Here is a 27,972-nt window from a genome sequence, read left to right as displayed (position 1 = left end):
GGAGAGAGAAAAGTATGCAGTTGGAATATATTATATGAGATATTTTTTAAATAATAAAATATGAACCCTTCCATTATAGCTCAGAGAAAAATATTAAAAAGGAGGCACTTCTTTTCTGTTGTCTGACTTCCATGTGATAGTTTTGGGTTTTTATTAAATTATTTTTGTCTTATTTAGGAAAAGCTAGTGAATGAGTAATGAATGAATGAATGAATGAATGAATGAACGAACGAACGAACTGAATAAAAACCTGGTCACTAGGTTAAAAAAAATAACAACTAAACTGTCATTTATACCTGCTGGAAGAGGGAAAATCAGTTTTCTCTCATGGAGTGACACTAGACAGATCAGGGCAGGTGTCATGTTCAGGAGCAAATGACCAATATAATGGACTCTGTCTGTTTTTTGTGTGTGCCTTAATTTGATTACCATGTGACATTTTGTTTTGTCTAGTTTGTCTTTTGTTCTCCTGGTTTTGGGCAGTTTGTTGCATTGAGCTTTGGTTTGTTTTTTCAGAAAGAACATATGGTTGGAAGGAGGCAGGGATATGAATGAACTTGGGGAAGAAAAGAATATAAACAAAGCAGAGTTAAATTTAAAAAATGTTTTGAGTAATACAATATTAGCCTTATGGAATATGAACCAGTGGATGAATTCCTATGTAATAAGCCAGTGTATGATTACAAGAAAATGGTATCTTTTGACCACTGCAAGGCGCTGCACATATGAGCTCAGTTTAAATAGCATGCATGAGACTTCACAAGCCCAAGCCAAGCTAAAGTATTTGAACATTAAGTCCTACCCATACCAGATGCCATTGGCAATGGTAAGCTATTGGAAGAGAGGGTCAATATTCTCTAAAAGTATAGTGTCTAGAAAGTTGACCATGCACCTTCAGAAGGCCACATATCCAAATTATTAGTACAGCAAGAATTGATCTTGAAGGGTTTTAAGGGGGTGAGATGCAACTCTGGGTGTAGAAAGGGAAAGCTGGGGGGGAGGAGGATGAATCAGATCAAGACACACTAAGAAATTCTCAGAATTCTCAAAGAAGCACTCACACACAAACACACACACACACACAGAACACAAACAGTGAAAGTATATACAGTCATTTGAATAATCAATGTTTCCAGTTGATTCATGTATTTGAATACTTGGTCCCTGCTGGATGTATTGCTTTGGGAGGTGACAGAAATTTTAGATCATGGAGCATTTCTGAAGGAATTATGTCACTGGACTGGGCTTTGAGAATGTGAAACCCTCATCCCACTTTCTCTCTCTCATTCCTACATGTGGTTGAAGATATAACCTCTCTGCTCCTTGCTCTAGCACCTGCTGCTATGCTTCCCCAACATTAAGGAGTCTCACTCAGAAACCTAAACCAAAATAAACTCCTTCTTCCATACGTCACTTTTGGTTACTTTATCACAGCAATAGGAAACCCATATGTTAACAAATATTGCTTATAATATGTAGAAAAGAGAATGCTTACACATTACTAGTGAAAATGTGAATTAGTCCACTCTGAAATTCAGAAAGGATATTTCTCAAAAAAAACAAAAACAAAACAAAACAAAAAAAAAAAACAAACAAAAAAAAAAAACCAGAAATGGTCCCTGCCTCCCTCCCTATTTGTGATTGCTTTGTTCTCCCTCTCAAGTGGGACTGAGGCATCCTCACTTGAGCACTTCAGCTTGTTGATCTTTGTGAGTTTTGTGGACTGTATCTTGGGTACTCTGTACTTTTTAAAATCCACTTATTAGTGAGAACATGCCATGCTTGTCCTTTTGGGTCTGAGTTACCTCACTCAGGATGATATTTTCAAGTTCCATCCATTTGTCTGCAAAACGCAGGATTAATAGCAAAGGAATTAATCCTCACTCTTAATAGCAAAGTAGTAATCCATTGTGTAAATGAATCATATTTTCTATATCCATTCTTCTGTTGTGGGACATCTGGGTTGTTTCCAGCTTCTGGCTATCACAAATAAGGCTGCTATGAATATAGTCAGGGGAGAGGTGAAGATGATCTGGCATTGGGTGAGGGAAAAGGACTGAAACCCTTAGGGCTAGCAGAAAAAAATGGAAACAGGCAACCTCAGGAGATAGGAGGTTGTTGGGACCCTCCAGAATGTACCAGAAACCTGGGAGGTGAGAGACTCTCAAGACTCAAAGGGAGGAAGATGAAATGACCAAAAGTAGGGAGAGGGAAACTATAGATCCCACCTCCAGCAGGAAAACAGGGCATCAAATGAGGGAGAGAGGACTCATCCTACAGTCACAACTCTGACCCATAATTGTGCCTCTCTGAAAGAATTACAGGGATGGAACTGGAGTGGAAATTAAGGAAAAGAAGGTCCAGCGACAGACCCAACGTGGGATCCACCTCAAGGGGAGGTCCCAAGTCCAGACATTATTACTTGTGCTCTATCCCCAGCCCCTGAGTGGGAAATTTAGACCTTGGCATTTTGCCACAGATGCCCACCTAGGGTGGAGCTTTTGGACCTAGGTCATGTCTATTGTTCTCCAAGGATCTGCAGTTTCCTGAGAGGAGCCAGTCACCAGCTGAGCAACTGGTTTTGTCCAGCCTTTTGGGGGAAGGGTTTTCCCCCCACCTTTAAATTTGGAGCTACCAATTAAACATTGAGCCTTGATCAGAAAAACTTTGCCTTGGCTCCTTATTTCTCTCACCCACCTGTTCCATTTCAGCCCTAACTTTCCCTCAAGGTGAACTCTCTTCCCTGTAGCCCCATGCCGCTAGAGTTGGCGCCCAACTTGGAGATGGAAAGACCAAGTAAGGGATGCTGTCTTCAGTGGAGTTCCACAGAAAATGGAAGAAGTTATGTATCTGGCACAATAAGCAATATACAGCATTAATGTTAGCACTATAAATGTCGTCTTTTGAAGGCTGTTGTTACAGGGGTGGAAAAAGGCTATATATTAGACTGAGTCAGCATAGGCCCAGTTCTAGATCACCTAGAGTATGACAGAAAATTGGGATGGCAAATTTTATTAGGCAATTGTCTGTAGTCTAGAACAGCATCAGGCAAGAGGAATAGGGCATAAAATAAAATAAAATAAAATAAAATAAAATAAAATAAAAAGAGTAAAAACAAAAATATAGCAACAGCAACAAAACAGATTTTAGAAACATGAGAGAGAAAGAAAAAGAGAAGGGAATGGATTTGAGAGCTCTCCTAGGGACAGGGGGAAATTGAGAGATGTCCTGTTTCCTCTATGGACCCTACTGGAGATAGTACTAGTTACAAGTTCTCTTCTCTCTGTGTGTATTGTGTATCTTTGCCACGCCAATCTTCTGTATCTGTCAAAACTGACTGTTTTATGTTAAATCTGTGTCTTCATTTTGTGATTTAATTTAACGTTCTGTTTCATGGTCAAAAGAAAAAAATGGCTAAAACTTTATCTGCTGTTTGTTCAGACCTTGATTTAGCTTTAACTTGTTTCAAAAATAAATAAATAAATAAACAAACAAACAAATGGCAGAGTCAATCTCAATCTGCCTTTGGAGACCTGCACCTGTAGTTCGGAGCCTAGGGTAGCTGGAGAAGCCCTGCCAGCTGCTGATCATCTGCACAAAGCACCCTTAAAGGGGACAGCAGCTTTTTGGCTTTTATGGTAAGGGAGCGATGGTCCTTTCTCCTACCAAAAAAAAAAACTCTACAATTTTGATTATTGGGTTCATAGTGCTTTTCCTCTTGAAAGTATAGCTAGAAAAGGGGAAAATTTGTTTGGTTTAAATTTATAAGATTTGTGTAGTCACTTTATTTTTGTTTCTGACTGGCCTTAAAGGTATAAATATTTTTCATGTCTTGGCTATAGAGTACAGGCCGATAAGTTACTGGGCATGATTAAAAATTGTTAACATTGGTAACAAGAAAGGTAGCTTAAAACTGGTAACTCACGGTTGGAGTCATTTTAAACAACAACATGTGGCATGAGCCAATCCAGGAAAAACAGGCCTCTAAAGATACTTCTAAATTGGATTAATATTTTATTTAATTCTTATCCTAGAAATAAGACTTAAAACAATGTCTCTTTAATGAGGTAGTAAAAGTTGCACAGTTATGCATTCATATAGAAGATCTAACAGCCTAACTTGTAAAAGTAATAATTTTGGTATGGATTTTAAGGAGAATTGGATTGTTTAAATTTGAGTTTTGCTTTCCAAAGTTGTAGTTATGCTCTAATATTGCAAGGGAAACTTAAAAATTATGGTTAAATTGCCAGCATTCTATTGACTACTGTTTATAGTTTGATCATAAGCACAAGATGTTAACCCATATTTGAAATTAAGAAAAGATCCAGGAAGTAGAAGCTGCTGCTTTGCAGGAGACTACAGTAAATATTTACATTCGAGTTAATGCAAAGCTCAGAGCTGCCTCAGTGGAGGCTTGTGTGGCACTGCTCTTGTCTTGCAAACCCCACTTAGGAAGTTTCAGGACTTATAATTAACAACATTATTAACAGATCTATCCAGGTAATTCAAAATAAGTTCAAACTTAAGATTTATGAAAGGTTAATAATGCTATGTAGAACTTACGAAGGCATTAAAATCTGCCCTGCCTACTTCATACACAATTATTATGGACTTGGAATGTTGTTTTTTCCTCTGCATCCTGATAATTTTAAAGAGTTTGCTTCTAGTGAGCTAATTTTAAGGTTTTGCTTTTAGTGAGCTAATTTTAAAGAACCAATGAAGCAATATCACTGGAAAGATTTTCCCCCAAGGAATGGCTAATAGTCTTACCTTATGTGAGAAAAAAATGATTTGTCTCTGCTTCAATACAAGAAGCTAGGACTTTAAAGCTTTCACTGTATATTATTCATGAAATTTTATTACAGGCCTTTGCTCTTTAAAATTTTTGGAGTAGTTGTTGCTCCAGAAAAAATTCAAAGGTACTGTATCAATTATATCCTAAACAAATTGGCACAAAAATTTCAAATAAGAAAAGATAATTTACTTACTCGAAATGATTTCCAAAAGTTATTAGTAGATGTTAATTGGCTAAAATCTCACCTAAAGCTCACCACAGGAGGACTTAAGCCTCTGATGTTCTCAAGGGGGTACAAATCAACTGTTGAGAGACAAATAGCTTTACAGATAGTTGAGGAACCTACTGTAGTCAGTTGCTTATTTATGTTATGTGCTCACAACAATTCCTTGGCAAAGGGAGCATTAATATGGATTCATCTTTTTTCATCTCCAAGTAAAGTTTTAACATCCTATTATGAAGCTGTTGCTGTGTTAATAAAGAACTGTAGGATAGAATCATGAAAGTATTTTGAAAAGGATGTCTTAAGAACCTGATGGAACATTTGTTCCTTATTTCAAAGAGCAATTAAATTGGTTATCCCCGAATATTGATATCTGACCTATTGCATGGCAAACCTTTTAGGTAAAATTGAGAATCGTTATCCAAAAGACAAGTTCTTAAAATTTGCTTCCATGCATGCTTTTGTATTTCCTGTAGATTTATACATACTCTTAGTATTCTGTCTAAGCTCCACCCAACACTTACCTGGCAACAGCCAGGTATGCCCCACCCCATAGACCTGGCCCACGATAAGAGGGGCTACTTGCCCCTCCTCTCTCTCTCTCATAGCTCTTGCCTCTTGGCACTCTCATCTCTCTGCCCCTCTTGGGCTCTCCTCCCCTCCCCCCTCTCTCCACATGGTCATGGCCGGCCTCCACTACTCTCTCTCTCTCTCTCTCTCTCTCTCTCTCTCTCTCTCTCTCTCTTCCTTTCTTGACTTCCACTATACCACTAACTCCCAACCTCTACCCTGAGTAAACTCTATTCTATATCATGTCTGTGTGCGTGTGGTCCCTCAGAGGGAAGAGGTGCTTGGGCAAGGGCCTGCCTGGGCACCCTCTTCCCCCACACCGCCGTGCCACACTCCCTTATCTCCCATTCTCTCTCTTTAAACCCCCCTTCATTGGTGCATTGGCCCTTCATTGGCCGTTTATTTGACCCTTTACATACATCCCATAATGAATACATCTACTGGATTTATAACAGCTTTTCTATGGAAGAGAAGCTTATCCAAAGCTTCTCTTTGTATTGGATCACATGTTTATTCTTTTGAGTTTCCCCCTGCTTCAGTACAGATAATTGAATTGTGTACTGTTGTAAGACCCCAAAAACCAAGGGTGCCCCAGCACCCCACACCCCGGAAAGCAACACCCAAATCACTCGCGAGAAACGGTCTCGACGCAATAGCATGAGGATTTCTTTATTCCAGAATTCTGGGTTCCATAGCCATGCACCACGCAGGGTTAGAGGACTATGGACCCCGAGTGTCAAATTGCAATAGCTTTTATAAGTTTACGACAGAGCCCGCGAAATGAGAGCCAATCGCAACAACTTTTATAAGTTCACAACAGAGCCTGAGAATCACAAACCAATCATTTCTTAGCATGGAGAGCCTGTTAAATGCGAGCCAATTGATTTGTACCACTCCATAGCTTTTAGGCCAATCAGTTTAAATTATCAGAGCTCGCTCAGTGGACCAATTAATTTCCTATAGTGTCTACAGCTGCGTGAACTCCTGCTTAAGGGTAATGGCATAAGTTTACAGAAGATAAGCTTAGCCCATTTCCAGCTACCCTATGGGGCCAGGATCACCTATTCAAGGCCTTTCTGCTAGGTCTAAACAAAGGGCGGGCGGGCTCTGGAATGTGACCTTTTACCTAGTTTCTAACAAAGTGAGATAGCATTTTAAACTCCTGATTTCTTGGGGTCATTAGAGTTAGGCTGTATTTTCTATCCTTTCACTGTAGCTGCTATCTTTAAAATGTTAAGAAAAAAAATCAAGCTTTTAATTTGTATACTGATAGCCAATGTATATGTATATAATTCATGGCTTACAACTGCTTGATACTGTTCCCTTTTTTAAGATACTGCTTATTCTTAAATTTTGCAATTATTTATGCAAATACAACTCAGTTAAGAAAAGGGACTATTCCTTTAAAAGACTGTCCTCTGGACATTTAAGAGCTCTCCCTGAGGCTGGAGAGATGGCTCAGTAGTTAAGAGCACTGACTGCTCTTCTGGAGGTCCTCAGTTTAATTCCCAACAACCACATGGTGGCACACAATCATCTATAATGAGAACTGACATCCTCTTCTGGTGTGTCTGAAGACAGCTACAGTATACTTATATATAATAACTTAAATCTTTAAAAAGAGCCCATTCTGGATTGCCTGGACAAGACCGCTTAACACAATGCCACAAGAGATTTGTATTCCAGTCAGACTACAGGCCTTACATAGGAATATGGCCATACAATCACATTCTTTACATTATCAAAATAGTCATGGCTTGAGAATAATTTGACATTTTTAGAGAATGTACACATCAAATTGTAAAGACTTGTTCTCAGTGTCCTCAGTTTCTACCTGTACCACACAATGGTGTTAATCCTAGGGGACTTAATCAATTATTACACATGAATGATACTCATATTTCTGATTTTAGAAAATTAAAAAATATACACGTGACTAATGATACCTTTTCAGGCTCTCTAGTTGCAGCTACTTTAACAGGAGAAGCAACTAAAAATGTAATTAGTCATTGCCTACATTATTTTCTATGCTTAGTGTTCCAACTCAGATTAAAGCAGATAATGGAACTGGGTATTTATTACAGTCAAGCATTCAAGATGTTTTGACAACAACCATATTACTGGGATTTTTTTTAATGATTGTCAAGGAAAAGGTATTATGGAACTTTAAAACAAAATCTTCTCAAAAAAAAAAAAAAGAGGGTAATTATATCCCTGGGCACATTATTTAAATCATGCTTTTATATTTTTAAAATTTTAAAATTTGAATGCCAAGGAACACCTTGCTGTCTATCTATAGCATCCTCCAACTAGGCATACTCATGCCTAGGTGAGATGAAAGGATCCACTTATTGGCATATGGCATTATCCTGATTAGGTATGGGGAAGAGAGCATGTTTGTGGGGGTTTTTGTGTTTTGTTTTGTTTGTTTTTTGGGTTTTTTTTTTTTTCAGAATGCTACAGAAGCATGCTAGCTGCCAGAGTGATTGGTGGGGAATGTTGAAGGTAATATTGACCTGTGAGCTTAGTGAGTGCCCTGACAATGGTGACAGGAAAGCTGTATTGGGTGTATGTTTTTGACCAGCTTGGCTTGCCTATGTCCTAGATTAGATAAGCTGCCTTGCTTCAAGCTTTTAGATCTTGTGAGATAGAAGACATAGAGACTGTGAAAACTGACTTAGAAAAATTAATCAAAAGGAGGAGTTATAACTCTTCTCTTTCCTTTAATGTAACCACTCAATCATGGACTGGTCTAGAAATAAATCCAATATTGGAGATTCCAATTATGAAGATGGCTAAAAATCTTTATCAGCCAGCTTATCTGGCTCTTTCCTGAGAAAACAGTCTCTCTGTTGATTTTTTTTTTTTTTTTTAGAAATAATCAGAAAATTAAACTTTATTGAAATCTCTATAAGAGCAAACTATAATATCCAATAGTCTATAAACCTATACTTTCTAATGAAGAAATATTGAGGAATAAGTAATGCATCTTGTTTCCTGGTAGCATGTTTCTTTTTTTTTTTTCCGATATAATTTATTTACATTTCAAATGATTTCCCCTTTTCTAGCCCCCCCACTCCCCGAAAGTTCCGTAAGCCCCCTTCTCTTCCCCTGTCCTCCCATCCACCCCTTCCCACTTCCCCGTTCTGGTTTTGCTGAATACTGTTTCATTGAGTCTTTCCAGAACCAGGGGCCACTCCTCCTTTCTTCTTGTACCTCATTTGATGTGTGGATTATGTTTTGGGTATTCCAGTTTTCTAGGTTAATATCCACTTATTAGTGAGTGCATACCATGATTCACCTTTTGAGTCTGGGTTACCTCACTTAGTATGATATTCTCTAGCTCCATCCATTTGCCTAAGAATTTCATGAATTCATTGTTTCTAATGGCTGAATAGTACTCCATTGTGTAGATATACCACATTTTTTGCATCCACTCTTCTGTTGAGGGATACCTGGGTTCTTTCCAGCATCTGGCAATTATAAATAGGGCTGCTATGAACATAGTAGAACATGTATCCTTATTACATGGTGGGGAGTCTTCTGGGTATATGCCCAGGAGTGGTATAGCAGGATCTTCTGGAAGTGAGGTGCCCAGTTTTCGGAGGAACCGCCAGACTGATTTCCAGAGTGGTTGTACCAATTTGCAACCCCACCAGCAGTGGAGGAGTGTTCCTCTTTCTCCACACCCTCTCCAACACCTGCTGTCTCCTGAATTTTTAATCTTAGCCATTCTGACTGGTGTAAGATGAAATCTTAGGGTTGTTTTGATTTGCATTTCCCTAATGACTAATGAAGTTGAGCATTTTTTAAGATGCTTCTCCGCCATCCGAAGTTCTTCAGGTGAGAATTCTTTGTTTAACTCTGTACCCCATTTTTTAATAGGGTTGTTTGGTTTTCTGAGGTCTAACTTCTTGAGTTCTTTATATATATTGGATATTAGCCCTCTATCTGATGTAGGATTGGTGAAGATCTTTTCCCAATTTGTTGGTTGCCGATTTGTCCTCTTGATGGTGTCCTTTGCCTTACAGAAACTTTGTAATTTTATGAGGTCCCATTTGTCAATTTTTTTTAATTTTTTTTATTTGATATTCATTTACATTTCAAATGATTTCCCCTTTTCTAGCCCCCCCACTCCCCGATAGTCCCGTAAGCCCCCTTCTCTACCCCTGTCCTCCCTCCTACCCCTTCCCACTTCCCCGTTCTGGTTTTGCCGAATACTGTTTCACTGAGTCTTTCCAGAACCAGGGGCCATTCCTCCTTTCTTCTTGTATCTCATTTGATGTGTGGATTATGTTTTGGGTATTCCAGTTTTCTAGGTTAATATCCACTTATTAGTGAGTGCATACCATGATTCACCTTTTGAGTCTGGGTTACCTCACTTAGTATGATGTTCTCTAGCTCCATCCATTGGCCTAAGAATTTCATGAATTCATTGTTTCTAAGGCTGAATAGTACTCCATTGTGTAGATAAACCACATTTTTTGCATCCACTCTTCTGTTGAGTGATACCTGGGTTCTTTCCAGCATCTGGCAATTATAAATAGGGCTGCTATGAACATAGTAGAGCATGTATCCTTATTACATGGTGGGGAATCCTCTGGATATATGCCCAGGAGTGGTATAGCAGGATCTTCTGGAAGTGAGGTGCCTAGTTTTCGGAGGAACCGCCAGACTGATTTCCAGAGTGGTTGTACCAATTTGCAACCCCACCAGCAGTGGAGGAGTGTTCCTCTTTCTCCACACCCTCTCCAACACCTGCTGTCTCCTGTATTTTTAATCTTAGCCATTCTGACTGGTGTAAGATGAAATCTTGGGGTTGTTTTGATTTGCATTTCCCTAATGACTAATGAAGTTGAGCATTTTTTAAGATGCTTCTCTGCCATCCGAAGTTCTTCAGGTGAGAATTCTTTGTTTAACTCTGTACCCCATTTTTTAATAGGGTTGTTCGGTTTTCTGGAGTCTAACTTCTTGAGTTCTTTATATATATTGGATATTAGCCCTCTATCTGATGTAGGATTGGTGAAGATCTTTTCCCAATTTGTTGGTTGCCGATCTGTCCTCTTGATCGTGTCCTTTGCCTTACAGAAACTCTGAAACCTTATGAGGTCCCATTTGTCAATTCTTGCTCTTAGAGCATACGCTATTGGTGTTCTGTTCAGAAACTTTCTCCCTGTACCGATGTCCTCAAGGGTCTTGCCCAGTTTCTTTTCTATTAGCTTCAGAATGTCTGGCTTTATGTGGAGGTCCTTGATCCATTTGGATTTGAGCTTAGTACAAGGAGACAAGGATGGATCAATTCGCATTCTTCTGCATGCTGACCTCCAGTTGAACCAGCACCATTTGTTGAAAAGGCTATCTTTTTTCCATTGGATGTTTTCAGCCTCTTTGTCGAGGGTCAAGTGGCCATAGGTGTGTGAGTTCATTTCTGGATCTTCAATCCTGTTCCATTGATCCTCCTGTCTGTCACTGTACCAATAGCTCTGTAGTATTGCTTGAGGTCAGGGATACTGATTCCCCCAGATTTTCTTTTGTTGCTGAGAATAGTTTTAGCTATCCTGGGTTTTTTGTTGTTCCAGAAGAATTTGATAATTGCTCTTTCTAACTCTTTGAAGAATTGAGTTGGGATTTTGATGGGTATTGCATTGAATCTGTATAGTGCTTTAGGCAGAATGGCCATTTTAACTATATTGATTCTACCGATCCATGAGCATGGGAGGTTTTCCCATTTTTTGAGGTCTTCTTCCATTTCCTTCTTCAGAGTCTTGAAGTTCTTGTCATACAGATCTTTCACATGTTTGGTAAGAGTCACCCTAAGATACTTTATACTGTTTGAGGCTATTGTGAAGGGGGTCATTTCCCTAATTTCTTTCTCAGCCTGCTTATCCTTTGAGTATAGGAAGGCCACCGATTTGCTTGAGTTGATTTTATAACCTGCCACTTTGCTGAAGTTGTTTATCAGCTGTAGGAGCTCTCTAGTGGAGTTCTTTGGGTCACATAGGTAGACGATCATGTCGTCTGCAAATAATGATAGTTTGACTTCTTCCTTTCCAATTTGTATCCCTTTGACATCCTTATGTTGTCGAATTGCCCGAGCTAGAACCTCAAGTACAATATTGAAAAGATAAGGAGAAAGGGGGCAGCCTTGTCTGGTCCCTGATTTCAGTGGGATTGCTTCAAGTTTCTCTCCATTTAGTTTGATGCTGGCTACCGGTTTGCTGTATATTGCTTTTACTATGTTTAGGTATGGGCCTTGAATTCCTGTTCTCTCCAAGACTTTAAGCATGAAGGGATGCTGAATTTTGGCAAATGCTTTTTCAGCATCCAATGAAATGACCATGTGGTTTTGTTCTTTGAGTTTGTTTATGTAGTGGATTGTATTGATGGATTTCTGTATATTGAACCAACCCTGCATTCCCGGGATAAAGCCTACTTGATCATGGTGGATGATCGTTTTGATGTGTTCTTGGATTCGGTTGGCAAGAATTTTATTGAGTATTTTTGCATCGATGTTCATAAGGGAAATTGGTCTGAAGTTCTCTTTCTTTGTTGGATCTTTTTGTGGCTTTGGTATCAGCGTAATTGTGGCTTCGTAGAAGGAATTGGGTAGTGTTCCTTCTGTTTCTATTTTGTGGAATAGTTTGAAGAGTATTGGTGTTAACACTTCTTTGAAGGTCTGGTAGAATTCTGCACTGAAGCCATCTGGTCCTGTGCTTTTTTTGGTTGGAAGACTTTCTATGACTCCTTCTATTTCTTTAGGCATTATGGGACTGTTTAGATGGTCTAGTTGGTCCTGATTTAATTTTGGTATTTGGTATCTGTCAAGGAAATTGTCCATTTCCTCCAGATTCTCCAGTTGTGTTGAGTACAGGCTCTTGTAGTAGGATCTGATGATTTTTTGGATTTCCTCAGTTTCCGTTGTTATATCTCCCTTTTCATTTCTAAGTTTGTTAATTTGGATACTTTCTCTGTGCCCTTTGGTCAGTCTGGCTAAGGGTTTATCTATCTTGTTGATTTTCTCAAAGAACCAGCTCCTGGTTTTGTTGATTTTTTGTATGGTTCTCTTTGTTTCTACTTGATTGATTTCAGCCCTGAGTTTGATGATTTCCTGCCTTCTACTCCTCCTGGGCGAAATAGCTTCTTTTTGTTCTAGGGCTTTCAGGTGTGTCATTAAGCTGGTAATGTATGCTCTCTCCATTTTCTTTTTGGAGGCACTCAGGGCTATGAGTTTTCCTCTTAGCACTGCTTTCATTGTGTCCCATAGATTTGGGTATGTTGTGTTTTCATTTTCATTGTGTTCTAAAAAGTCTTTAATTTCTTTCTTTATTTCTTCCTTGACCAAGGTATCATTGAGTAGAGTATTGTTCAGTTTCCACGTGTATGTGGGTTTTCTGTTGTTTCTGTTGCTATTGAAGACCACTTTTACTCCATAGTGATCAGATAGGAGGCATGGGATTAGTTCTATCTTCTTATATTTGTTGAGGTCTGTCTTGTGACCAATTATATGGTCGATTTTGGAGAAGGTACCATGAGGTGCTGAGAAAAAGGTATATTCTTTTGTCTTAGGATAGAATGTTCTATATATATCTGTTAAATCTAATTGGTCCAAAGCTTCAATTAGTTTCATTCTGTCCCTGATTAGTTTCTGTTTTCCTGATCGGTCCATTGAGGAAAGTGCAGTGTTGAAGTCACCCACAATTATTGTGTTAGGTGCAATGTGTGCTTTTAGTTTTAATAAAGTTTCTTTTACGAAAGAGGGTGCCCTTGCATTTGGGGCATAGATGTTCAGGATTGACAGTTCTTCTTTTTGTATTTTTCCTTTGACCAGCAAGAAGTGTCCCTCAGGGTCTCTTTTGATGACTTTGGGTTGAAAGTCAATTTTATCTGATATTAAAATGGCTACTCCTGCTTGTTTCCTGAGACCATTTGCTTGTAAAATTGTCTTCCAGCCTTTTACTCTAAGGTAGTGTTTGTCTTTGACCCTGAGGTGTGTTTCCTGTAAGCAGCAAAATGTAGGGTCCTGTTTACGTATCCATTCAGTTAGTCTGTGTCTTTTTATTGGGGCATTAAGTCCATTGATGTTAAGAGATATTAAGGAATAGTGATTGTTACTTCCTATCATTTTTGACGTTATTTTTTAAATTTGAATGCTTAACTTCTTTTGGGTTTGATGAAAGGTTACTATCTTGCTTTTTCCAGGGTGAAGTTTCCCTCCTTGTATTGGTGTTGTCCTCCTATTATCCTTTTTAGGGCCGGGTTTGTGGATAGATATTGGGTAAACCTGGTTTTGTCATGAAATATCTTAGTTTCTCCATCTATGGTGATTGAGAGTTTTGCTGGATATAGTAGTTTTGGTTGGCATTTGTGTTCTCTTAGAGTCTGCATGAGATCTGCCCAGGACCTTCTAGCCTTCATAGTCTCAGGTGAAAAGTCTGCTGTGATTCTGATAGGTCTTCCTTTATATGTTACTTGGCCTTTTTCTCTTACTGCCTTTAGTATTCTTTCTTTGTTTAGAACATTTGGTGTTTTGATTATTATGTGACGGGAAGTGTTTCTGTTCTGGTCCAGTCTGTTTGGAGTTCTGTAGGCTTCTTGTATATACATGGGCATCTCTCTCTTTAGGTTAGGGAAGTTTTCTTCCATAATTTTATTGAAGATATTTGCTGGCCCTTTAAGTTGTAAATCTTCACTCTCATCTATGCCTATAATCCTTAGGTTTGGTCTTCTCATTGTGTCCTGGATTTCCTGGATATTTTGGGTTACAAGCTTTTTGCATTTTGCATTTTCTTTAACTGTTGAGTCCATGGTTTCTATTGAATCTTCAGCATCTGAGATTCTTTCTTCTATCTCTTGTATTCTGTTGTTGATATTTGCGTCTCTGTCCCCCGATTTCTTCCCAAGGCTTTCTATCTCCAAAGTTGTCTCCCTTTGAGTTTTCTTAGTTGTTTCTACTTCTGATTTTAGATCCTGGATGGTTTTGCTTAGCTCCTTCACTTGCTTGTTTGTGTTTTCCTGTAATTCTTTAAGAGATTTTTGTGTTTCCTCTTTCATGAGCTCAGCCTGTTGACCAAAGTTCTCCTGTATTTCTTTAAGAGATTTTTGTGTTTCGTCTTTCATGACCTCAGCCTGTTGACCAAAGTTCTCCTGTATTTCTTTAAGTGTTTTTTGCATTTCCTCCTTGTTGGCTTTTGTATTCTCCTGGATTTCTTTCAATGATTTTTGTGTTTCCCTTGCAAGGGCTTCTAACTTTTGATCCATTTTCTCCTGAATTTCTTTAAGTATGTCCTTCATGTGTTCCTGTACCAGCATCATGACCAGTGATTTTAAATCCAAATCTTGTTTTACTGGTGTGATGGGGTATCCAGGACATGTTGGTAGAGGAGAATTGGGTTCAGATGTTGCCATATTGCCTTGATTTCTGTTAGTGACGTTCCTGTGTTTGCCTTTTGCCATCTAGTTCTCACTGGTGTTAGTTTGTGTTGTCAGTCCTGGACTCACCAGTGCAAGCTGCCCCTTCCCAGTTGGCCTCTGCTGCACAGCTTACCTCCTGCACTGCTTGTAGACAGGGTGCTGCTGCCCAGGCTGTTCAGATCCCAAAGCAGGCACCCGAAGGCTCCCGCTGGGGCCCGCTGGATTCACTGGAGCACACTGACTTCTCCCAGCTGACCGCCCGGAAACCCAGCTAGCCACTTGCAGGACTTGGAGATGTGGTGCTGCCGCCCAGGCTGATCTGGGCAGCAGAACTCCCAACCGGGTTGGTGCACACAAGGCTAGCCTAGCTGCTCAGGCCCTGAGTCTAGGCAAAAGCCTGGCAGGCCAATGTCGGTGCAAAGATCCCCTCAGCTGTGGGTGTTAATTGGGTGTGTCAGGTGGCTAGGATGGTGGCGTGCGCGAGTTCCCTGAGAGTGCTGGGAGAGTCTGCTGGACTAACAACCTCCTGGCTGGGTCAGCACACAGATGGCCCAACGAGCAGCCCAGGGCCTGGGGGCAGTCCAGGGCCTGACCGTCTGAGACCCCTGCTATGTCCGCCTCGGGCTATGCCTGTTAGCTGGTTTGGTTTTGCCTGCTAGGTCTCTCTGGCTTCCTGTAGGCAAAATGGCGGTGGTGCGCAAACTGGCCTGGATAAACCACCTCCTGGCCGGGTCGGCACACAGATGGCCCACCGAGCAGCCCAGGGCCTGGGGGCAGTCCAGGGCCTGACCGTCTGAGACCCCTGCTTTGTCCGCCTTGGGCTATGCCTGTTAGCTGGTTTGGTTTTGCCTGCTAGGTCTCTCTGGCTTCCCGTAGGCAAACAAGCTCCTGGCTGGGTCAGCACACAGATGGCCCACCGAGCAGCCCAGGACCTGGGGGCAGTCCAGGGCCTGACCGTCTGAGACCCCTGCTATGTCCGCCTCGGGCTATGCCTGTTAGCCGGTTTGGTTTTGCCTGCTAGGTCTCCCTGGCTTCCCTTAGGCAAAATGGTGGTGGTGCGCGTGCCGGCCCTGGAGGAAAAAAACCTCCTGGCCGGGTTTGCACCCCGGTGGACCCCCGATCAGCCCAGGGCCTGGGTGCAGGCCAACGCCCGTCGGGCTTAGACCCCCGTGATGTTGGTCTCGGGTTATATTTGCGTACCTCAGTCTGATTTCTCTGGTGACCGAGAACCAATATGGAGCCCTCGTAACTGACTGGTGGGAGGCAGAGTTCTGATGTCTCTCTGTTGATTTTTAAAGCCACTTCCCCCCCACTGGGAGCCAGGCTTTGGGTCTGGTCTGATCATTGCTAATTCGCAATTGAATTGGATATTTCAGGACATCCACAAACAAGTTAATCCTGTTTTGCTCTTAACTTTTTACTTTGTATTTTAAGCAGACTGGTTGCCTCCACACTAGAAAGCTCGGCAAGGCTCAGTGACTCACCATGACAGTTATTCATTGCTATGAAGAAATTCATGGAGTGCATCTTTGTAGGTCCTTGTGGCTTTGGTCTAAATGGGAAAAAAAGGTGTACTATGAGGGCCAGCAGTCAGAAACGGGCAACTGATATTCTATGACCTTTCATCAACCTAAAATAGGAAAATTTGCCTACAGGCCCAGTTTGTTCATAATAAACACTAAAGGCAGTGTTTGTGTAAACAAACACAAACAAGCTGCACATGCTTTGCCAAGACAGGTAAGAGAATGAGTCTAGAATCAGACCTAAGCCAGATGTGTCGCCAGCCACCATAATACCCAGACAGGACAAGGGAGCACAAGTAAATCTTATGCCCCAGTCCAGTTAATTTTTAATAAATAAAAAGGGAGGAATTGTGCTCTCCACCCAGCCCTTGATTGGGAAGTTCAGACCTCAGTGTTTTGCCACAGTTGCCTGCCTAGGGTGAAGCTTTCAGACCTAGATCATGTCTATTGTTCTTCAAGAATCTGCAGTTTCCCAAGAGGAGCCAGCTACCTGCTGAGCAGCCAAACCAGTTTTGCAGACAAGTTCCCAGCCTTTTGGGGGAACGTTTTTCCCCCCACCTTTAAATTTGAAGCTATCCATTAAACATCTAGCCTTGATCATAAAAACTTTGCCTTGACTCCTTATTTCTCTTGCCTGCCTGTTCTATTTTAGCCCCAGCTTACCTGTGAACTCACTTCCTCATTGTCCCAGGCTGCTATAATAACTAAAGATATGGAGAACTCACAAAAAGGGACCAAGCATGACTGCTCTCTAGAAGACCCAACAAGCAGCTGAAAGAGTCAGATGCAGATATTTGCACCCAACTAATGGACTCCTAGCAGCTGACCCCTAGTGTTGAATTAGGGAAGGCTGAAAGAAGCTGAGAAGGGCAATCCTGTAGGAGGACCTGAAGTCTCATTTAATCGGGATCCCTGGACCACCAATCAGGCAGCATATACTAGCAAATATGAGTCCCTCAACACACATACAGTAGAGGACTGCTGGGTCTGTGTTCATTCAGAGGTGATGTATCCAACCCTCAAGAGACTGGAGGCCCCAGGGAGTCTAGAGGTCAGGTGTGGTAGGGGGTGGGGACATCCAAGTGGAGGCAGTGGTAGGGAGGAGGTACAGGATGTGGAACAGTCAGAGGGTGGATGGGGGATTGGGGAGGAATAAAATATGGAGTGAAATAAATAAATAAATAAATAAATAAATAAATAAGAAACAAAGAAAGAAGTCGGGCTACAATGGTACGGCTCCATCACTTCGTAGTGTTTACTTGAAGGACTTTTAAGTCAGTGTATCAAAAGTACTTGACATTAGGGCTTACTGCAACAATATTGAGCTCATGACTCAGTTTAGGAGTGTGTGGTAGTTTGAATATAACTGGCCCCTATAGATTTAGGTATTGAACAGTTGGCATCTAGTTGGTTTGCAGTATTTTAGGAGGTTTCAGAGGTGTAGCCTTGTATCTATTTGATAGAATAGAGAATTTTCAGTTGTTTCTCTTTGCTTCGGGTGGATGAAATATGATCTCCCGCCTCTGTCACCTTAACTGATGCTTCCTGCCATGCCTCATTGCCATGATGAATACGTTTACCCCTAGGACCCTTTCTCCTATTAGTGTACTTGACAGTGGAGTTTGGTCACAGAAACAGGAAAGTAATTAATATAGTGTCTGTCAATTAATGAATTCTTAAGAAAATTTGCAATACTCATATTGGAATTATATCCATCTGTAAGTGTAGGGTTCCATAGCTGCCTGCAGCTATTACGAAGTGGGTTTCTGGAACAGAAGCTGAGGAATAAATAGGGAAGAGGGGCGAAAAGAAGTACGGCTAAGACAATATTCACTGATCAAAGCCAGAAACTTTAATGGTGCCAGACCTTTTAACAGTTTGGGCAAACCCTTCCCCCCAGACTCCAGGCTGAGTTCCGGTGGAAGTTGTCTAGCTTCTCTTGGAGGTCCTCGTCTTGACTGCTCCGGCAGCTGGGTGGGTCACCTGTTTAATTCAGGAATTCCTAGACCTGGAGGAACAATGAACTTAACCTTTACTTGGAGCACTCCACCCTAGGTGGAGCAGGATCCTGGCTATCTGGGAGAAGCTAACCTTGACCAAAGTCAAACTCTGACCAAGTGCAAGACTGCCCCAATATGGCTCTGTACATGTAAGGACTAATGATGTCATGCCATTTATGAGAAAATTGGTATGAGAAAATTATCATATTAAGGAAAATGAGACTCATAAAATCACATACAGCAGTTTTTCTATCATTTGTAGAGTTTAGTTTATCACCCAAACAGACACACATAGAGACAATAATAAATACCTGCATGTGCACATGCATGTACTCAGGCATACACACACACACATACACACACACATACTTGCACAAAACTGTACACACACTTGCACACACAGAGACACATGCAAAAGTGCACATATACACGTACATAAAAAATGGAAGACTTGGGAATAAAGGCAGAACTGTGTAGAGGACCAAATGTGACTAACACAAGTATTAGTTACCACTCTGTTGCTGTAATAAAGCACTATGACCTAAGCAATAGACAGAAGGAAGAGTTTATTTGGGCCTATGGTTGTAGGTGGACCAGAGTTTATCATGGTGAGGAGCATGGCAGTAAGCACATGTGATGGCACAGGAAGCTGAACATTCCCATCCTCACCTGCAAGATGAGAAGATGGCCCTGAAGTAAGATGAAGATAAAGAAATGGCAAACCTTTTTGCATTGATGCATTTACTCCAAGAAAACGTCATCATCAAAATTTCTCTAGACAAATGCCTGGAGAACCTATTGTTCAAATTCTGAGCCTATGGGGGACATTTCTCATGCAAATCACCTCATCTCTGTAAAGAGTAAAAGTGAAGTGAAGAAATTGAGGGGAAACATATTCAAATGAGTATTGTATACACTTGACTGTAATTATTCTTATGAAACCCAATACCATGTATACCAAATATATGCCAATAAAACAATATTCCTAATTATTTTGCTAATTAGGAAAATATTTAACCAAGTAAGCAAAATATCCCTATGGTAAAACCTGTAAAATGCTGATGAAAGAGATTGAAAAGCCATAGAAATGAAACAGCATCAAGGACTAGAAGAGTTAATACTGTTTAATATAGTTTATTATGAAAATGGTTTCACAGAGTAGGATAATATCTATGAAAATTTAAATTTTTTCTCAGACATTAACAAGGCCTAAAATCCCCACAAGAGAAACGATCCACAAAGAAGTCACATGATTTTTGCAATCTTGATCAAGAAGAACAAAATTAAAGCTTTGCATTTCTCAATCCAAACAGTTTTATAAAATTACAGCAGTATGAGTATGGCCTATAACATGCACACTTAACAGAGGAGCTGAACAGAAACCTAGAAACCAACTAAACACACGAGACACCAAGAACATCCAAAGGGTGAAATTTAATCTCTTCAACAAAAACTGTTGTTAAAACAGGGTGATAAACTGCAGTTGGATTTTTGTCTATTTCATACAGCAAATAAAGTAAAAACAGATCAGAACCTCAGAATAAAAAACTTCTAGGGAAAAACATAGAGGGAAGTCCTTCGATATCATTGGTCTAGATGATGATAATTTCAAATACAATGGCAAAAGCTGACAATGTAAGTTAAGATAGATTGTCCTATCAAGACAGATTCTACACAGCAAAGAAAACAAACAACATTGTAAGAGGACAATTCATGAAATGAAAGAAGTTATTTGCAAGCAAGACACCTAATAAAGGGTTATTATTCCAAGTTATAGGTAATTAATGAAATTATTTAGCCAAAAAGTTAAAAGAAGAAAAAATGTCTGATAGATTATTATTTCAAGAAAGGGATACATGTGGTTATAAAGTATGTGGAAAGACATATAACATCCCCAATCTGAGAGAAAGGTGAATGCAGCTCACCATGAGCTATACCACTTTCAGTGTGTTAGGATGCCTGATGTCAAAATTAAAAACAAAAGATTTATGTGATCTAAAGGGATAATTAGCCCTTAGTCCAGAAATAATCTCCCACTCTTAGGTTAGAAATCTCTAATTAAATTCAGAGGATCCCACATACAAAAAGAGGTCATGAGAGTGAGAGAGGGCTGCTTTGTCGGAGACCAAACCCTAGAAAACCAGAGTTTCAACAGCCCTCATCTTGAAAGTTCACCAACCTTGCGGTTTACAGCAACCCCCTCCCCCTTCTTCACACAAGGCTGATCAACCTGCTCTTTACCTGGCCGAACACCTGGGATGGTCTGAGCGGAACCAGCATTCCAGGAAAGCTGCAGATGCCTCTAGCCGGAGTCAACTTCCACCCCGATGACCTTTCCTCCTTCTGTGCTTCTAGTATCCCCCTCAGGCCCTCCCTACTTCCTCCTTACTGAGGGTTCATAACCAGGTGTTTTGCAGTTCATTAAAGAGGCCTTGACAAAGACACCCCAATTGCTTGGCCTCCCTCTTCTTTCCTGCCCGTTTTCTCTTTCAGGCTTGGCTTCTCCTCAACACCCCGAATTACTAAGTCCTGCCGGTCAGGACACTGCTTGGGAGAAAGGCTCCAACAGGGGAGGGAGGAGCAGGGAATGTAATGGGGTCAGGCATAGAAAATGCATACCATTCATTATTTAAGTGTTTGAAAGTATGTAACAATGAGCAAATTTAAACAATCTCAAAAAATAAGTGTTGATAATGATGTAGAGGAAGGAACTCTGGTACACTGTTAGAAACTCTATAGGTTTGAAAAGGTAAGCAGGTACAGAGGGGCAAACATGTGGAAAGTAAATGTGATGATTAGTACCACCCCATTCAATCCATACTCGTATTAGAGAAACTGTTTTTGTTTCAGTTGGGGTTGGAATCTGATTTTAAAGTAGAGTTCTGTCTGTACAATCCAACCTGGCTTCAAACTCATGAAGTCACACATGCTGGAGAATAGTCATGGATGACAATGTCTAGCCTTATAGAACTATGTGTTCTTTCTAGGATCTGTTTATCAAAAATAAAACAAGCTATTGGCATCATATGTGCCTAAAATACCTTAAAATAAATATGCCTTATTTATACTTGCCCAAGACTTTTGAGCTGTATTCTGTAGTTTCTTCACAAAACAATAAAAGCAATAATAAGAATCGTGACAATGAAAGGCCCTTAATATTATTGCTTGAATGGGCTTCAATTAGGAAAACCAATTTTTTTAGCATCATGCTTTGTGGCCACATGTGAACTGGAGACCTGGAAGAGAATTCTGGGGATAAATGGGGAGGCGACGAAAGAGAAATGAGTCAGGACGACATTTGCCGATCAAGACTGATTTTTACTAATATTTAGTCAATATATAGCCTTTAAAGAAAAGCACCCCCCTCCCCAACGTCAAGGAGATGGCCGAGAGAACCTGTTGGTTCCTCTTCTCAGCGGGTCGCCTGCTGGGATTAAAGGACTTCATGTCTCACAGGTCTCTGCTTGTCTCCAGGTGAGATTGCCCTGAGGCAGCCTTGGCTGCCAAGGTGAAAACAGCTGTATTGTTCTCAGAGGAACAAAAGCCAGAGATAACACAAGCGGAAGGCTGGGGGCTGGCAGCCAAGAATGTTGCAGCTGATGGGATGGGCTGAAAAGTCCAGCTCAATGCTGTGGGGGAAGGGACAATGCTTGTATTGTCTTCAAACAGAAATGTGAGTTCAACTTTACACACCACTATGTGCTTTTCTTTAATAATATCTCTAATTTGAGAGTAACTATGAAAGTTCATGAAACTAAATGCAGAACTTACAAGACAAAGCCCAACAGCCTAGGAAAAGACAGGACCAGCTATTGTTACCTTCCATGGGAGAGGAGCCTGGAGTACACTTTTATGCAGTGAGGCTCCTTCCACTCTGAGTGACAGCTCCTCATGAAGTGCCTGGGCAATGTCATACACAGCTGCATGGACTTTGTAGCTCAAGGGTGAGGTATTCATATCCCAAACATGCATGGTCGTGTGCTCAGGTTGCCACCATTTTGCTCACATTGACTTAGTTTCCAGGCTCCATGCTGATATAAGCGTGGACATTTAAATATGATTGGCCACACATGATGGATAAAGACATCATTAGGGTATTTTCTAGGTTGAACAATTCTGAGAAAATCCTTGAATCCCAGAATTTCATCCATGTGAACAGAAAATGATAATCCTCCACCAAAGTAAATATAAGTTGTACGTGGATAAAAAGGATACATGGTGAAGTCCCAATCAGAAGTTGTGATCCAGACATTATCAAAAGGAATATAGAAAATGATATTACTGACAAACCTCAGAAGAGAATATGTGTCACCAAATGTGATGATAACACATGTCAATGTGAATTTTTCCATAGAAATCTTCTGGTTTATTTGGTTCTCAGCAGAAATTTCTGCAACCATCTCTGCAAATGCAACACAAAGTCCATGGTTCTTCATCTCCTCTGTGATGTCCCTAATGAACAGTTCTCCCCTCCTATCATCTGGGATGACTAGGCCAACCCAGACCCAAGTGAAGTAGAGCAGCAGTTGAATAATTCCCTGGTACAGAACTGCAGTGGGCACAGGAAACTGGTAAGGAGACTGGAGCTGGACTCTGGTCCCGAGACTTGGGTCAAAAGGAGCATAGCTGATCTAAACAGAAAGAATGTTTCTACTTAAGTCAAGACAATTATGTATATTCTCAAATGATTTAGTTTATGTCTTCTCTTAATGTACTCTAGGGCAAATTAAACACTTAAATAACTTTGCTAAGGAATACCAATTTATTACCTATGACCCATCAGTTACTTTTTATATATATCAAACAGGGCCACAGAGTGTCTATCTCCTTCTCTCAGTTCAGGCAATATCAGTCAAACAAGAGCATTTGCAAATCTGTCACTTCCCATATCAAAACTTTCCCCCTCCAGATATGGAAGTGGAGAAACATTAACACTAAAGGCCTTTTACTCAAAGTCACAAATACATAGCTAATTAACTAATAAAGAATCTAAGAAGCATTTTTCCCCATAGGTATCACTTTTACCTTTACATTTCAAAGCTTTGCCATTAGATGGTAAACATTCAGTATTGTTGGGCTGTCTTTTTAAACAACAAAATACAGATGATACTCTTTTTTATTAGATATTTTCTTCATTTACATTTCAAATGTTATTCCCTTTCTCAGTTCCAACTCCCAGAAACCCCCATCACATCCTCCCCTCTACCTGCTTCTGAGGGTGTTCTCCCACCCATTCACCCACTACTGCCTCCTTATCCACACATTCCCCTACCCTGGAGTATCCAACCTTCACCTCTGGACCAAGGGCCTCTTCTCCCATTGATGCCTGACAAGGCCATCCTCTGCTACATATATACCTGGAGCCATGGGTCCCTCCAGTGTACTCTTCAATTGATGATTTAGTCACTGGGAGCTCTGGAGTGTCTGGTTGTTCGATATTGTTATTCTTCCTATGGGGTTGAAAACCCCTTCATTCAGTACTTTCTCTAAGTCCTCCATTGGGGACCCTAAGCTCAGTCCAATGGTTGGCTGCAAGCATCCACCTCTGTATTTGTCAGGGTCTGATAGAGCCTGTCAGGAAACAGCCATATCAGACTCCTGTCAGCATGCATTTCTTGGCATCCACAACAGGGTCTGCACTTGGTGACTATATGGGATGGACCGACAGGTGGGAGAGTCTCAGAATAGCCTTATCTTCAGACTCTGATCCACACTTTGCTCCATATTTATACCCATGAGGATATTGTTCTCTCTTATAAGAAGGACCAAAGCATTTATCCTTCTTCTTGAGCTTCATGTGGTCTGAATTTTATCTTGGGCATTTGGAGATTTGGGGCTAATATCCACTTATTGGTGGGTGTATTTTGTGATTGGGTTACCTCACTCAGGATGATATTTTCTAGTTCCATCCATTTGCCTAAGAATTTCGTGAATTCATTGTTTTTAATAGCTGAGTAGTACTCTACTGTGTAAATGTACCACATTTTCTGCATCCATTCCTCTGGTGAAGGACATCTGGGTTCTTTTGAGCTTCTGGTTATTATAAATAAGGTTGTTATGAACATAGTGGAGCATGTGCCCTTGTTATATGTTGGAGCATCTTCTGGGCATAAGCCCAGGAGTAGTATAGTGGTGTCCTCAGGATGCACTATGCCCAGTTTTCTTAGGAAGCACAAGACTGATTTCCACTGTAGTTGTACTAGCTTGCAATTGCACCAGTAATGAAGGAGTGTCCCTCTTTCTCTACATCCTCGCCAGCATCTGCTGTCAACTGAGTTTTTGACCTTAGCCATTCTGACTAGTATGAGGTAGAAACTCATTGTTGTTCTGATTTGCATTTCCTTGATAACTAAGGATGTTGAACATTTGTTTAGCTGCTTCTTGGCCATTCGATTCTCCTCAATTGAGAATTCTTTGTTTAGCTCTCTACCCCATTTTTAGTAGAGTTATTTGATTCTCTGGAGTCTAACTTCTTGAGTTCTTTGTATATATTTGGATATTAGCCCTCTATTGAATGTAGGATTGGTAAAGATCTTTTCCCAATCTGTTGATTGCCATTTGGCCTATGGACAGTTTCCTTTGCCTTACAGAAAACATGCAGTTTTATAAGGTCCCATTTGTCTATTGTAGATCTTAGAGTCTAAGCCATTGGTGCTCTGTTCAGGAAATTTCCCCCTATGCCCATGTATTCAAGGCTCTTCCCCACTTTCTCCTCTATTACTTTCTGAGTACATTGTTTTTTGTGGAGGTACTCGATCCACTTGGACTCCAGCTTTGTACAAGAAGAATGGATCTATTTGTATTCTACTACATGTTGACTGCCAGTTGAAGCAGCACCATTTGTTGAAAATGCTTTTTTCCAGAGGATGGTTTTAGTTCCATTATTAAAGATCAAGTGACCACATGTATGTGGGTTCATTTATGGATCATCAGTTCTATTCCATTGATCTTCCTGGATGTCTCTGTGCAAATACCACACAGTTTTTTAACACTCTTGCTCTGTAGTACTGCTTGAGGTCTGGGATACCGATTACCCCAGAAGTTCTTTTATTGTTGAGAATAGTTTTCATTATCCTGGGTTTTTTGTTATTCCAGATAAATTTGGAAAATTCTCTATGAAGAATTGAGTTGGAATTTTGATGGGGATTGCATTGAATTTGTAGATATATCTGAGCAAGATGGCAATTTTTGCTGGTAATCCTGCCAGTTCACCAGCATAGAAGATCTTTCCAACTTCTGAGATCTTCTTCAATTTCTTTCTTCAAAGACTTGAAGTTCTTGTCATACAGATTTCTCACTTGCATGGTTAGAGTCACACAAGGTATTTTATATTATTTGTGACTATTGTGAAGTATGTCATTTCCCTAATTTATTTCTCACCCTGTTTATCCTTAGAGCATAGGAAGACTGATTTGTTTGAGTTAATTATATAGCAGCCATTTTGCTAAAGTTGTTTATCAGGTTGAGGTGTTTTCTGGTGGAATCTTTGATGTCACTTAAGTATACTATCATATCATATGCAAATTATTGATGATATGCAAATTATCATATGCAAATTAGTGATATTTTGAGTTCTTTCTTTCCAATTTGCATCCCTTTGACAACCTTTTGTTGTGTAATTGCTCTGGGTAGGGCTTGGGTACTATACTGAGTACATAGGGAGAGAGTGGGCAACCTTGATTTAAGTAGGATTACTTTAAGTTTCTCTCCCTTTAGTTTGATGTTGGCTACTGGTTTGTTGTATATTGCTTTTGCTGTATTTAGGTATGGGCCTTGAATTCCTTATCTTTCCAAGAATTTTAACATGAAGGGGTAGTGAATTTTGTCAAATGCTTTTTTAGATTCTAATGAGATGATCATGTGTTTTATTTTCTTTGAGTTTGCTTATATAGTGGATTGAATCAATGAATTTCTATATATTGGACCATCCCTACATCCCTAGGATGAAGCCTACTTAAACATGATGGATGATGGTTTTGATGTGTTCTTGGATTCAGTTTTCAAGCATTTTATTGAGATCTTTGAATCAATATTCCTGAGAAATTGGTCTGTAGTTCTATTTCTTTGATGAGTCTTTTTGTGATTTAAGTATGAAAGTAATTGTGGCTTCATAGAACAAATTGGATAGTGTTCCTTCTGTTTCTATTTTGGGAAACAGTTTGAAGCTATTGGTATTAGGTCTTTAAAGGACTGATAGAATTCTGCACTAAAGCCATCTACTCCAGGGCTTTTCTTGGTCGGGAAACTTTTAATGGCTGCTGCTATTAGATGGTTTACCAGATCCTGATTTAACTTTGGCACCAGGTATCTGTTTACAACATTGTCCATTTCATCCAGATTTTCCAGCTTTTTGAGTATAGGTTTGGTAGTAGGATATGATGATTTTTTTTTTAATTTCCTCGGTTTCTATTGTTATGTCTCACTTTTCATTTCTTAATTTGGATACTGTCTCTGTGCCCTCTCGTTAGTCTGGGTGGTGGTTTATCTATCTTGTTGATTTTCTCAAGGAACCAGCTGATGGCTTTGTTTATTCTTTGTATAGTTCTTTTTGTTTCTACTTAGTTGATTTCAGTCCTGAGTTTGATTATTTCCTCCTGTTACTCCTCTTGGATGTCTTTGCTTCTTTTTGTTCTAGAGCTTTCATATGAGCTGTCAAGCTGCTAGTGTGTGGTCTTTATAGTTTCTTTTGGAGGCACTCAGAGCTATGAGTTTTCCTTTTAGCACTGCCATCATTGTGTCCCATCTGTGTGGGTATGTTCTGCCTTAATTTTCATTAAAATCAATGATTGCATTCCATGTGTATTCTTTTGTGATTGTGTTACCTAGCTTAGGATGTTATTTTCCAGGGGAGTACCAGGACAGAGAAAAGGGAAGGGGAAAGATAGGAGAATGGATGGAAAGAAGAGGACTTATGGGACATATGGGGAGGAGGGAACTGGGAAAGGGGAAAGCTTTTGGATTGTAAACAAAGAATATAGAAAATAAAAATATATATTAAATTTTTTTATTAAAATCTAAATGTCTTTCATTTCTTTCTTTATTTCTTCCTTGACCAAGTTATCCTTGAGTAGAACATTGTTCAGCTTCGATGTGTATGTGGGATTTCTGGTTGTTGTTGTAGTTATTGTTGTTGTTGTTGTTGTTGTTGAAGACCAGCCACAATCCATGGTGATCTGATAAGATGCATGGGTTTATTTCAGTTTTCTTGTTGAGGCCTGTTTTATGACTAATTATGTGGTCACTTTTTAAGAAGGTACCACAAGGTGCTGAGAAGAAGGAATATTCTTTATTTTAGGATGAAATGTTCTATAGATATTTGTCAAATCCATTTGGTTCATAACTTCTGTTAATTTCACTGTATCTCTGTTTAGTTTCTATTTCCATGATCTGGCCATTGTTGAGAGTAGGGTAGTGAAGTCTCCCACTATTATTGTGTGAGATGCAATGTGT

General features: G+C 40.1%; 1 pseudogene; it reads right to left on the bottom strand.

The window, feature by feature from the left end:
* The window catches only part of LOC127677629 (vomeronasal type-2 receptor 26-like), a 57,026-nt pseudogene that overhangs the window by 21,614 nt on the left and 7,440 nt on the right, over positions 1-27,972 (bottom strand).

This window comes from Apodemus sylvaticus, chromosome 2 (genome assembly GCF_947179515.1).
Source record: "Apodemus sylvaticus chromosome 2, mApoSyl1.1, whole genome shotgun sequence".
In the NCBI taxonomy this organism is placed as follows: Eukaryota; Metazoa; Chordata; class Mammalia; order Rodentia; family Muridae; genus Apodemus; species Apodemus sylvaticus.
This window is presented reverse-complemented; position numbering and strand designations above follow the sequence as displayed.